Below are 11610 nucleotides of genomic sequence, written 5' to 3'. Positions count from 1 at the left end.
TATTAAAGTGTGATAAATAAACCTTTCAAGTTAATTAAAAATAATTGGACCTGAGTCATAGTTTTACGTTAAAACTTTTTACAATACAAACCGTGTTAATGCAAATAGCTCACTTAAGCCTAGGATTCACTTTTCATTTGGTTAAGAGACAAAAGTTCTAAAGTGAATTCACAAAATTCTCTTTGTGTAAGATTTGGAGATTTTCAAGAAAGTTGCAGAATAAAAATTAAAGGTTTTAGCTAGACTTATCATTACAAGGCCTTCTTTTAAATCGAAGAAAAATATTCTATTAAGTTGGAAGAATTGGAGTTAAAGTTGATGAGAAAAACCTAGAAGTTTCATGGTTTTTACATACCTTCATGATCTAGCATAGGTTGGGTCCTTGTTGCTTGCTAATTAATTTTTCAAGGCAAATTACTTTAAAATTTTTATCAATTTTAGCAAGGTGTCATGCAAGTACACATGGTTATCAACAAGTAATATAGTAGTGAGTGAGTTATCATCTCCACGGGAAATTAGTTTACTATTTATTATTAATTACTAAAATTATAACAAGTTAAGAAGCAATCAAAGAAATAAGTGGTTGAAAAGAAATGAAATTTAATCTAAAAATCTAAATTAATCTAAGAATTGTAAACTCAAATTATAGTGAGGAAACAACGTAATTAAAACCTAGGACTATGGGTTTAGCGTTTGCTTTGTTGGGATACAAGTTCAATTAAATACCTACTTTTATGAAAATTAATGTTAGTCTAGGTTCCTTAAGCATGCATAATTCTACTTCAGGTCATCGTACAGTTGCATAGCTTCATTAACTATGTATACGTCTATAGAAAATTAATTAAAGCGAAGTTAATTGAGTTTAGGTCTTATGTTTGACTATGTATAATTAATAGGTATAAGTCCATCCTATTAAGTAATCACCCACTTACTTTCTTAACAAGAGATGAACATACACTATTCAAACTTAGGTCTATTTAGACTATCTTTGTCAAGCATCCTCTAAAACCCCATACTTTACTTGTTGGTGATCAAACAACAAAAGAGACAATAAGCACAAACTCAAAAAAACATTAATATTCCCTTAAATAACAAGTAAAAATCAATTTAAAACATCCAAACTACACAATAGCATCTACCATAATCCTAGATAAAGAAGTCTAGCTCAACATATTCAAAAGACAAATACACATCTCACCAAAATGAAACATTTTTACAAAAAGAGTTAAAGAGAGAAAATCAAATCTAGTGTGAAAACTACTTTGGTACAGCTTTTTGATATTTTAAAGCTCTTGATTTCCTCTCTTTTTTCCCTTTTTGGTTTCAGCCTCCTTTTGCCCAAAATGTTATATGAATCCTCCTTTTTTCTTAGCTCAAAACATGTATTTATATGCCATATTTTCAGCCCTAACCTAAAAACTCGTGCAAAAATGTTCATTAAATGGCATGTTCTCTATGCAGCGAAAATTCCTCTGACTTGGTGTTGCACTTTTCTTGCTTCTCGTTGTAGCAAGAATCCATTCTCCTTACAATGAAAATCTTTTTGACATGAGGCTGAATTCTACCTTGTTTCTCATTAGAGCCAACATGCAATCTCGCTATAGCGAGAAAAACTCTAACTTGACGGAGGCCGCTGGTATCTTCCTAGTTCTCCCTCCAATGAAATTGAATTCTCATTGTAACGAGAAAGTCTCTGACTTCCTCAGTGTAGTCTGCTGCAATCCTCACTCTTCAGATTCATATTTAGCCATGATTCCTTTTGATCTGGGTGAAATGTTGAACATCAAAGTTGTAGCTATTCCTCTCGGCTTTTATTGGTCAAGAATCACCTCGATTGGGTTTTTATAGTTCAAGTTATGCTCCAAATATTACAACATGTTCAAAGACCTTTTCAAGCCAACTTACACTGTTCATTGTCAATTTGAGTTCCCGTCTTTGCACATCCTTCAATATTAGAAGATTACATAATTATAGGCTAAAATGAGAGATTTTTATCTAGAAATTCATTAAAATTGCATAAATAAAAAATGTCATGACATAAAATAAACTACTAGCACTAAGCATAAAACTACCTATGGATTACTTAAAAACTAAAAGACTTAGCTCAATTTAAGTTCCAAAGATGCATAAGATAACTCTATATAATAGAGTTATTAGTCATTCGATTTTTCTGTTACTCACTATTTAAAATTTAAATGTATGATTATATGATTGGTTTAAAGGCTAGATAGGGAAGAGTCATATTCTTTGAATTAAAAAGTAAAATCTGTTCATAAGAACCAAGTTTCACAAATTGTACCATCAATTTAATTCAGATTCTGTACTGATCTATGGAGTTTTACTATTTGGGTTATATATGGTTGAAAAGCTACATGAGTCTATTTTCTAATGTACTAAACGGAAGTGAATTCTGAGTTTTCTAAGTAATGATATGAAATTTTTTGTAAAGACAGTGCAAATTGCATGGCAGCAATGGTAGGGCCAATTTCAGATTTTTTTTTTTCACTTTTCTTATAGGAAATTAAGTGCTGAGCATTATATGGATGGAAAGCCTATTAAGTCTAGTCTTCAATGCATTAAATTAATGTTGGTTTTGACTTTTGTAGCTTAAGATATAGTCATTTTAGAGAAAGGTGTGTACACTGTCTAGATTTTTTATTTAAGAGAGTTTGGATTATTTTGTGTAGTTTGAGATGATAAATAGATTTTAGAGAGTTAGACTGTTTCTAATATATTTAAATGATTGTTATTAGGGTTTTTATTATTTTTTAGAGAAAGCAAGTTGTTAAAGCAAAAAAAGGTAAGTATATCTTCGCACACTTTATTTGTTTCGAAACTATCGTATATGTATATTTATTGAAAGAATTAAACGTTTTATTTCATTATTTTTTATAAATGAAAATAAGATTAAGCATATGATTATTTTCTATTTTGATTTATTCATATGATGAAAGAATGATTTATGAATGTTTTGGTTTATTCATATGACGAAGATTAATTTATGAATGATTTGGTTTATTCATGTGATAAACATTACTCTATGAATGTCTTGGTTTATTCATATGATGGATATCAATTTATGAATGAAATGAAATCATTTGTTATCTTTAAAGAGTTACAAAATGATCCCTGGAAAGTGAAATAATTAACACCAAAAATAGTTTTATAGCCCTGTTAACGAGATATAATAGTTAACACATGGTCCCGCAATGGGATATAATAGTTAGCATAGAAAAAGTTTACAAGTTTGAAAGACTGAATTAATGATTTCCTTGAGCAATATTTTAAGAATGACATTTTTTTTCTTTTTTAGAGAAGGAGGATTCGAATCATGCTCTTTAAAAAGGGAGATCATGCACCAACCAATAAGCCAAATGTTCAAGTGCAAGAATGATATTTGATGATCAATGACTTATGAACTTATGAAATTCCTCAGTTTGGATAAAATGATTTGTTTAACTATTTGAAAGTATGATTTATTGAGATCATCTTAAATGAACTATATGATATATTGAAAACAATGCTTGATCCACTAAGGTATGTGTGGCTATACTTGTTGAGCCAAGTTTGTTCATTTCTTTACTTACATTTTTACAGATGATTAGAGATAAAAGCTTTAAAATTATGAGAGTTAAGACAACAATTTGATAAGTCTACTTTAATGTAAAGATATTGCTAGATGCATGAAACTTTTATGTGTAATTGATACTTAAGTCTCTAATTGGTTTAATTGATTATCTTGGAAACTTTAGATGAGGTGTTATAGTTTATATTTCAAATATGTAAGAAGAGAATTGTCAACGTAACTTGAATTGAAGACTTTTATATGAATAAAAGATAGAAAGGCTTCGTATTACTTTGGGACTTAATCTCGAGATAATATGATCCTGTGTCATGTTTCAGTTTTGGGGTGTGATAATGGAATAATTGTTTCTGTTTGTTGATTAATACTTTTCAAATCTTACGTAGAGTAAAATGAAATTTATGAGATGAGATAACATTGTTTTTTCATTTTTTAGTTCAAAATCAATGAGTTTTCACTTTTCTTTCTAGCGTAACTTCCACTTTATCATTCAATTGAACCAGTCCATTCAAGAAAACAACCAAAGAGGATATGTGATTCACATGTTTTTCTGGTGATTAATTCATAGTATTTGACAAAAACATGGTTAAATACTTCTGAGAAAATAGTTGCATGTTTCCAAGTCAAAAGCATTTATACTTTGAAATTGTTACTAGTATTTCGCACTGACAAATATTTTCAGTCATCATGTTGGAATTAAGTATCTAAGACATAAAGTTTAGCTGCATAGACATGCAAGTTCATTGTAGCAGCATTGAAGGTAAAACAGGAAAAAAAAAAAGAGAAAGAATAAGAAGAAAAGATAAGAATCGAGAAGAACAAAGTCTGAAATTGAGTAGCAATACATGCCTCACATCAATCATTAACATATATATAAATATATGTGTGTGTGTGTGTATATATATATAGTACAAACTTGATTTAAGCTTGTACACAACCACACAAAACCAATTAACATTAAGCCAAACCATGCCTTAGTGACTTTTTTCACCAATACAAGTAATCTGTCAAACATAAACATCAAAAGGATGGCCCTTCACTAAGTTTTTTACTTTGCTTGGTCTTTAAAGCAAGCCTTACTTTAACATTCCTACTTAAGGTTTGCTTTGCAGACCCCCCTAACATTAATCTAAACTCTTCAAACTTTTTATTGGCAATGCCTTAGTGAAGATGTTTGCAATTCGCTCATTTGAACTACAGAAGTTTAACTTGACTTCACCATTCTCCTCTGCATCCTTGATGGCATGGAACTTCACATTAATATGCTTTGTTCTGCCATGATTTACAAGATTCTTGGCAATAGCAATAGTTAACTTATTGTCTAGGAACAATTCGATAGCCTCTTTTTATTCAAACTTCAAGTTTTGAAGTAATTTCCTGAACCATATTACTTGATTAGTAGGCAACAGTAGTAGCAATGTATTCTGCTTCAACTGTTGATTAAGCAGCAACAGTAGTAGCAATGTATTCTGCTTCAACTGTTGATTAAGCAGCAACATCTTATTTTCAAGAATTCCAATTGAACACTGCATTTCCAAAAGAAAAAAATTACATGACCTAAAGTACTTTGGAAATCTTTAGTGTCCCCTGTATAGTCACAGTCACTGTAGCCAACTAGCTTGACTTCATTTATCTAGCTTGACTTCATTTATTTTTTTGAAATACAGACCAAAGCCCATAGTGCCTTGTAGATACCTTAAAATCCTTTTTTCAAATTTGAAATGCCGTATTGAAAGGGTTTGCATGAACCTAGATAAGTAACTTTACAGGAAACATAATATCTAGTCTTGCACAGCAAGCATAAAGTAAAGTCCCTATTAAGCTTTTATACAAAGAAGGTTCAGCAAGCTTGGGAAGTTCACATTATTTGACTTTATCATATCATTCATTGCCATTGGAAAGTCCATTGGTTTGCAATTTTGCATATTAAATTTCTTGAGAATCTCATAAATATAGTTTTTCTGAGAAAGAAAAATGCCATGTGTGCTTTGATCAATCTGAATTCTTAAGAAGTATTTCATTTCACCTTAGTCTATCATTTCAAACTCAGTTCTCATGGTTGCCTTGACTTGAGATAAAGCTCTTCTTTCAAGACCTATAACAAATAGGTAATTTACACATAGAGAAATGATCAAGTATCAAAGAAGACCAAAAGAATTGATTTTAGAAATTGATGCCAAATAAATCTACTTCAAAGATAAGACTCAAAGAAGACCAAAAGAATTGATTTTAGTCTTAAAATTGTATTCTAGAGGAACGTATTGAAACTTGTTCATCAAGTATCAATACTTGAAACCCAGAAATGCATCTTGATGAGCATGTATTAATACATGTTCATGATGTATTGATATCTTTACCTAGAAACTAAAAGTATTGATACTTACTCTAAAAGCATCAATAACTACGTCACAGACTTGAAAAAAATAAAAGTGTTTCAGACTTTTCACAACCATTTAAAAGCCTTAAAACATCAAACTTTTCCCCATTTAGCTAAAACGCGTTTCTCTCAAAAACCCAGCCAGTCTTTTCTCTAGAAACACTTTATCATCCTTGCAAATCATTTCAAAGCTCTAAATTTCATATTTGAAGTTGGATTTTGATTCTAAGTTCATCTAGAGGTAAGGTTTCATCTTTTCCAAACAACTAATCTTGGGTTATGATTTCTAGAAATTTTGCTTTATTAAAAATTCAATTTTTTCTTCTTAAACATTTAGGTTTTGAATTTATTTTGTACACTCAAGCACACTTAAGAAAAGTTACTCTAAACCCTAGTTATTTGAAGTTTAATCTCTTCGTTAGGGTTAGATTTAGATGTTGATTTCAGATTGAAGATTAAGTTAAGAAGGTCATGGAAGAATAATGGGTTACTTGTTACGAATATAGTTAAAGAACAAGGTATTAACAATGAAAATTTTGATGTTAAAGTGTTGTTGAAGAAGTTGGCACTTTTGAAGAAGTCGAGCTTTCACCGAAAGGTGCTAAGAGGAAAGGCACACTTCAACGAGAGGAGTAGATACGACATTTTTAATTATTTTAATATAACTAAGCATATCTATTCTACAATCTTGCATAGGAAAGTATATTTTTGATGAAACATGAGTTCTACAGAGGTTTAGCTGTGAACTATGATTTTCTAAGTATGTTTTGATGAAACTATATATGCTATGTAGATATGTTTATTATATATTTAGTTTTGTGCATGTGGAACAAGCACCTTCAATGCTTTGATACCTCAAAATCATGATTATTTGTCTATTGATTGATTGATTGTATTACTTTGATGTTTGAAATAAAAATGATTTTTTAAATGGACCATAGCATTTGGTCACTTTGTCTTTGAGATATTTGATTATGTTGATGACAATGGATTAGTCTTGTCTTAACTCCTTTGATTTTGTTAGCGGAAGAATTCACTTCCTTGTTTTTGAAATGAATTTTAGTTAGTCTTGGAACTTTGAAAAAACATTTCAGTGAAACCTATTAAGTTAAGGACCTATAACTAGCGACAATAGACATTAGCCATTTTGCACAATGCTTTGTATCCTTTGCAATCGATGACTATATGTCCCTAGTGCTACAACACAACTTTGTCTTACTTGATAATTGATGCAATCCTTCCCCTTTGTTATTCAATCGATGGCTATATGCTCAAACTCACTTTGTTATTAGTTCTTTTTATTGGTGCTGCACAATTTAATTAATTTGATTTTGGTCTGTGAATTTTAAGGACTTTGGGTCGGAATGATTATGGACTTGTTTTGAGAACTTAGAACGGTATTCTAGATTGAAAAATTGGGTTCTATGAAGGAGGTAAACTTCAAGATGAAGTATCAATACATGCTCTTTGAAAATTCCCATAATTGCATTTTGTTTGGAAAAAGTATTGACACTTTAAGCAAAACTATCGATACCTTGAGTCCTGTTTTAACTACTAAACACTTTGATTTTATTGAAAACACTTTGAAACTATTGAGTTACACTTGTGAAGCAAATTTTGGAAATATTTGAAAATTTTGTTTAATTGTATTGAAATTCAAAACGTATTTAAGGATTTTAAAACATAAATGGTTCTGTCTTAAACTACTAAACTTTTGCAATACTTTGTTTTTATTTGAAATACTCTAAGAAAGAGTGGATTGCGTTTAGAAGCAAAACTTTGAAAATATTTGAAACTTTGATTGCACTTGAGAAGCGTACTTTGGAAACATTTGGAAATGTGATTATTCTTGGGAAGTAGACTTTAATAATATTTTGAAAATTGTTCAGTTGCATTAATTTGAAAGTGTATTTGATAAAACTCTTCCATTTAAACTTATTTTCCCTCTCTGTATCTATTCATAAAGTCTTTGTGACTCACCCATTAGTTGTCCTCATTTTTGTTGTAGATCAATAGACTGTTTGGCTCACTTTCCTTCAGAATGAGCTACTTTGCTTGGCTTTGATAGGTGATTGATAAAACATCTAGTAGGCATCAACCCCTTTCTTTGAGTTTTACTCCTTTGGTCTTGTTATGTTTGTTATTATGATTTTGAAATCTATTTTACATTTCTAAACAAATGCTATACTTTGGATTTTCCATGAAGTGACTTATACTTTGGTTTTGCCATGAAATGGTTTATACTTTGGACATTTGGAAATATTTTACTTTCGCACTTTGAGCACGAGATCATGCAAACTAGTATACTTTGATATTTGAGACCTATGTATGTAGATTATATGTGTTTCCTCAGTGATGCATCCCATGATGCATTTTGAATAGTTGGATTCATTTGTTCGAGGCTTACTTGGGTTGAGTGGTCCTTCCCATTAAGTCCTTTCACTAGTAATGGACTTTGAGTTTGGGTCATGATCTTCATAGCAGCTTGCTAGTGAGCTTAAGTCTTAAGCTTCAGCACAGTTTGCAAGGTCTTTAATGACCATATTGCATCTATCATAGATGCTTTGTAAGGTTCTAATGTCGTTAACGACAAATTCAATGTCATTAGGATCTTCACTAGCTTATGGACCACTTCAAGTAAGGACCCTAAGCTTAAAAATCTATCTTCTGATGCCTTTATTGCTTTAGATTCTTAATTCCACTATCCATTCTCATAACACTTGTGCCTCTTGCAACTTGAACTTTCCTAAAGCTCAAATTGAACAACTTGTAGCCCTTAGCTATCAAACTATAACCAAGAAAGACTCTTAGTTCTGCCCTTAGATCTAACTTGGACCTTTTTGCCTTTAGAACATGCAAATAGCATACGCAGCCGAAGATTTTGAGATGTTCAACTACAACTTTGACCTTATACCAAGATTCATAAGCTGTCATTCTCTCCAATGCCCTTGTTGGTAGTATGTTTTGCAGATAAATGGTTGTGTTGGCTGCTTCTGCCTAAAAATACTTAAGCATTGATTTTTCAAATAACAAGCACCTAGCCATGTGTAACACAATCTTATTCTTCCTTTCACATATTCTTTTTTTTTTAAGGGGGGTGGGGGTAAGAATTCTTGATCAATCATTGGGCCACAAACATCAAAATGAATCAAATTATGCTTCTCCGAGGCTCCTCTAATACAATTAATCCTCTATAAACTAATATCTTTGGGACCATGAAAATTTATTAATTAATTGAAATATTATGTAATCGATAAATTAATAATTTATTAATTTATACATCAATTAATAAAAATTAATTTTCAAGGTATTCTTTTTTTAAAAAAAATATTAAACTTAATACATGTATTATGCATAATTTTCTCTTGCAATACGAGAATATTACCCTAGAACTTCTTAATGCTCTAAGAAAAGTTAGAGATGAGATCTAAGGAGGCATCACTTTTAAGAGGAAATAAGTAACATTAAAGTCATATTTTACAAAGATCTCCTAATTGAGTCATGTACATATATATAATTTTGATGTGTAAGGAGATTATTAATTTATATGTTAAATAGGATCTATGTGCTTTTTTAAAATGTATTATCTCATAAATTTAGCGAATTATTAATTTACTACATTGGTCTCAAGTCAAGATCGATCAAAAATATTATTTAATCAAGATTATTAATTTATCGAGTATTAATTTATAAAACTTGTACTTTACTTTTTAAATTGACAAATTTTATAGATTTCAAAATGAACATGCATGAAAGGCATTTTTGTCACTAAATTTTCAAAATTCAGTAATTTCATAGTTGAATAGTTACAATGCCTTGATCTCATGTGCCATAGTTCAAATACATCATAATAATCAAGCTTATTTATAGCATTCGAGCTTGAGTGATGCCAATCTAGTGGAAAACACCTATTTTTTATCTTGACAGTCATTAAAACATTGCTTGTAAGCTCAATTATGGTGCATGCTTTGTTTTTAAACAATAAGGTATAGTCATTGTCAATCATTTGACCAACATTAAGCAATTTTTAACTAACGTGAGGCACTAAGAAGACATTTGGAACATGCCTGGTTTCATTTGCTATGGAAACAATTATTGTACCTTTGCTAATAGCCTCCAAGTAGTCTCCATTCCCAATTTCTATTCTTGCACATTGATTCTGATCAATTGAAGTAAACAAGAATGCATTAGGTGTTATGTAACTTGAGTAGCCACTATCAAATAACCAAGTTTGTCACGATTGTCCAAAATTGTCCTTAAATGTCAGGAACAACAACTCTTCTGTTGTCTCAACTTCTTCAATTACTTGAGCTTGCTAGTTTTGTTGATTGATCTTGTTTTTGCATTCTCTTTCTATATGTCCATGTTGATTGCAGCTGCTACGGTTTACGTTTGGTCTAAACCAGCAAAAGTTTTCAAAGTGGTTGGTTTTTTTGCATTAAGAATAAACATCATACTTGTTTTTCTTACCTTGTTGTCTCTAATTTAAAGAAACTTTTCTTTCCTTGTTCCTTTTATCACCTTGGGATCACTTGTTACTGTTATGAAGGACATTCTTGTCCTTAAACTTGGCCTACGATGTTGTTTCAGTGTACTCATCAAGCCTTATCTGCCTTCTTTACTTTTAGGATTGAAAAGCATATACTAGTTCTTGCAAGGTCAAGCTGGAAAGGTCTTTCGACCCTTGAAGAGAGAATATTTTGACTTCAAACCTCTCAGGTATGCTCACTAAGGCCTTCTCCACTATCCTTCTTTTAGTTAACTTGATTTACTATCTTCATAAGTTTCTCCACATACTGTCCTTTGCTGCAATTGTGCTAAGGCTAACACGTTGCCTGACCAAAAAGGTAAATAGCAGAAAAAGTTGAAATAAGCAAGAAGTTAAATAACTATATAGGTAGCAGGTAAGGTCTTCTTCTTCAATTCGAGTTTGATATCTTCACTCCCAGCAGAGTATTGAACCAGATACTATCCTTCAACACACCTCCATAGGATCTGCAGTCAATACTCCTAATTTAGACCTCAACTCTTCAAATCCGTCCTTGCTTAGGCCCTTAGTCAGTATGTCAGCAACTTGTTCATGAGCATTGCAATAGTTAACTGAGATTTCTTCACTTTTTACAACCTCCCTGATTGCATGGAACTTGACCCTTATATGTTTTGTTCTACCATGCTAAACGTGGTTCTTAGCAATTGCTATGGCTGATTAGTTGTCGATCCAGATAGTTGTTCCAGCAGTTTGCTCAAACTTCAGATCAGACAAAATTTTTCTAAGCCACAAGGCATGGTTTGCAACTGAAGCTGCTGCAACATACTCAGCCTCAGTCGATGATTAAGCAACTATATCTTATTTTTTTGAATTCCAAGTAAACATGGCACTACCAAATGAGAAGCAGAAGCCACTGGTGCTACGTGAATCATCAAGACTACCAGCCCAATCACTGTCACAATATCTAGTTAATTCCTTTTCTTCATGCTTGCTAAACTTAAGACCATAGTCCAGTGTTCCTTTTACATACCTCAAAATGCGTTTAGCAGCAACTAAATGAAGTGATGAAAGAGATTGCATAAAGCGTGACAGCAAGCTTGTAGAAAACATAATGTCAGGCCTTGTTGCAGACAAATATAAAAGACACCCAATCAATTTTCT

This window comes from Theobroma umbraticum, unplaced genomic scaffold (genome assembly GCF_002168275.2).
Source record: "Theobroma umbraticum cultivar Fairchild unplaced genomic scaffold, ASM216827v3 scaffold_44.0, whole genome shotgun sequence".
In the NCBI taxonomy this organism is placed as follows: domain Eukaryota; kingdom Viridiplantae; phylum Streptophyta; class Magnoliopsida; order Malvales; family Malvaceae; genus Theobroma; species Theobroma umbraticum.
The sequence above is the reverse complement of the archived record's forward strand: the minus strand, read 5'-3'. Positions refer to the sequence as shown.